The 2,933-nt window shown below is 42.7% G+C and overlaps 1 pseudogene; it reads right to left on the bottom strand.

The window, feature by feature from the left end:
* Positions 1-668: 668 nt before the first annotated feature.
* On the bottom strand, positions 669-2,425 carry LOC147887368 (DUF21 domain-containing protein At4g14240 pseudogene; annotated as a pseudogene).
* Between the last annotated feature and the right edge of the window lie 508 nt (positions 2,426-2,933).

The following is a 2,933-nucleotide window of genomic DNA, read 5'->3' as shown; positions in this document are numbered from 1 at the left end:
TGTGCATTCAAGAGAGATTCGCATAATATAAGTTTCGTAAGAAACAAAGAAGCAGCCTGAAAGTTATGGGTGGTTTACTAGACCGGGGTAAAAACTATCATGAAAACAGATTATCAAACACAGAGACTCATGACTTTTTGCTGTAGTATCTGATTCAAGGTCTAATAACACATAGACATGCCCTTGAAGAGAGCTTCGTGCTGATCTAAGTTTCATCAAAATCGGACTAATGAACAAAAAGTTATGAGCAAAACACCAACAGGGAGTCAAACTGTCATGAAAAGTGCCCTCCACCCATGCTAATTTCGCCTGAGTAGGATGCTCCCTCAAGACTCCACCTTCATCAACGATCCACCACTTAGAGGTAGTGTTATAGTGGAGGATTGAAACTATTTTGTAAATTTCCAAGTGTAATTTAAATCAATTAAGTTGTGTGTTTCAAATTCCATTTGTGGAGATCATCCTACAAAAATCACTTTTTAATAGCCCAACTCCCTTAAAAAATTGTGTGGTTTCCCTTTTGCATCCAACAGCTCTTGCTTTAACCATTATAGTAGGAGGGAGTGTCCAAGCCCATGAAAACACTAGAGACATGAAACAATGCAGATATTGAGCATTGCAAGTTAGCTTAATGATAAAAATACCCTTGAAGCAGACTTTGGCGGAAAACTGTAATTGATTTCATATCAGATCTCATAGGGAGGATCACAAGACGTCATTTTACAAAATAAAAGCGGCCCTTCAATTCACTGCCTAGACTTTTCCCCGCTGATTACACATTATGTGTGGGTGTAGGGGGTTTTCCTAGCAGTGAACCCAGATACAAAAAGTAGGAGGAATTTGTGTAGCAGTATCTTATTTTTTATCCAATAAAGGTTTTGTGAGACTGCTGAACTTTTCGAAAGTGGGCGGCTTACCTAGCTGGCTAGAAAACTCTCCCGCATATTTCTGGCTCTGTGTTGCATTGAAAGCCTGCCTTGCAGCTCTTGGAACACTCAAATGCCTTGCAGCTGCAGTAGTTCTAGAGGACAATGCTGAAGAGACTCCTGCAACAACCTTTATTGTCTCGTGCACATCCACATATTCATCTGTCTCATCAACAATTTTTTCTTGAAGCAGCTCTTCAATAACGTCTTCGAGGGTGATAATGCCTATTACTTCACCTTCTTCCAGATCATTTGAAACCCCCGTTTCACTCTTTTGCCCAGGTCGTTCCTTGTCAACATCAATATTCCATTCAGCTTCGTTCCTGTCAGCGTCTCCCAGATTAAATGTTTTTGCCTCTGCATTATCTAAATTTGAACCCTCAGATACTGGCGGCTCATTCTCGTGATTAGCTGTGATAGCACATTTGTTGGCTGGACTTCTCCTCACTACAACTGCCATGTGACTCTGCCCTTTTTGGAATTCATTGAGTATGTCATACAATGGCATCTCTGCAGGCACGCGTGGTATTCTCCTGATAGACACACCACTAATAGGAGTCTCAGTCTCAACACGAACAGTTAAAAGACTTTTAACCAGCAACAGTCCAATAATGTTTCTAGAATTCCCAGAATACACTGGAACTCGACTGTGACCACTCGCCAATGTCCTCCCCATTGTTTCCCAATCCAATTTAGAATCAACATCCAGTGAGAAGGTAGATTCGATAGGCGTCATTGCCTGTGCTGCAGTCTTTGAGGTTAGGTCAAGGGCTCCACTGATAATAGTAGTTTCGTCATGGGTAAGCTCACCCCCAATACCCTCCGCTTTCCCATGAATGGAAACAAATGCCTTCAATTGAGCCCTCCTGAACAAGCCAGCGTCATTATGCCCTAGCACAAGATCCAGCAACTTGCCGACAGGATACGCTACTGGGAAGCAAACAAGCATCAGAAATCGAACAAGCCAAACCAAATTTGCTCCAATTGCAAGTCCATATCTAGAGCAAATTGCCTGTGGAAGGATCTCTCCAAAAATTAGCACGAATGTGACAGACAGGATGACAGCAACCACTGGGTCAAAGATCTTGTCCAATAAAATTGGAAGAGCTTCCATTGCAATCGCATTGCATAGTAGAAGTGTTACCAAAAGCTGATGCTGCTTTTTCACCACTGGTAAAATGGCCTCTGCTTGTTTTTTCTCTGTGGGGGTACCACTCCTTTGGAGGACCTCCAGTTCGACAAGGTCCAAGGACATGAGACCCAAGGTAAGGCCAGACATAATCCCGGCAAATAGCACGAGAAAGAAAGAGATACATGCGTCTATGAGAGTTCCCCATGGCAGCTTGGATTCCAAGGAGTTGAAAGGATCCATATCCATGTCTGAGGGCTGCCTGGGAACAGATCGAACGTAGGAAACAGATCGAGCAGATCCAACAAACAAAATCGAACAAATGTTCGATCGTTTGAGTGAAAACACACGATCGCCCAAGTGAAACCGAGTGTTGCCCTCTACTTTTCTTCATCGTGTGTCATCGTACTGAAGACGCACGTGGCTAAATTTGAAGGGATATAACAATTATACTGTTTTTAGCTTTTCCCTCTTTCATTTAAAGCAATCCCATTAGAGCTGTTGATAGAATGTGTGAAGTGTGGCATGACTCTCACCACACAAGGACCTCTATGCGCTACGCAATCCAGCACTTGTTTTTTTTTTCCCACGGAAAAAACAAGATTGTTTATTAAAAGAACAAGATGAATTTTATTCATGTGGCCTGCACAGAGAGAGAGAGAGAGAAGAAGAACAAGTTGAATTTGCATTGAAATGGCTTGCCCTGAAGAAGTTTGAGAGCCTCGGAATAGAAACAGCTGGAAGAAAGAGAAACAGGCGGAGAAAATGGTAGAGAAGAGAGAGAGAAACCACTCTCACTATGGCAAGCGTAACGAGGAACAACACACGTGTAAGCAAGGGCAAGGTAAAAATGCGAGAAAAGAGGGCCAACAAGCAAG

Source organism: Dipteris shenzhenensis, chromosome 23 (assembly GCF_047967505.1).
Source record: "Dipteris shenzhenensis isolate YYH24624 ecotype China chromosome 23, Dip_SZ_1.0, whole genome shotgun sequence".
Taxonomy (NCBI): domain Eukaryota; kingdom Viridiplantae; phylum Streptophyta; class Polypodiopsida; order Gleicheniales; family Dipteridaceae; genus Dipteris; species Dipteris shenzhenensis.
The sequence above is the reverse complement of the archived record's forward strand: the minus strand, read 5'-3'. Positions and strand labels throughout refer to the sequence as shown.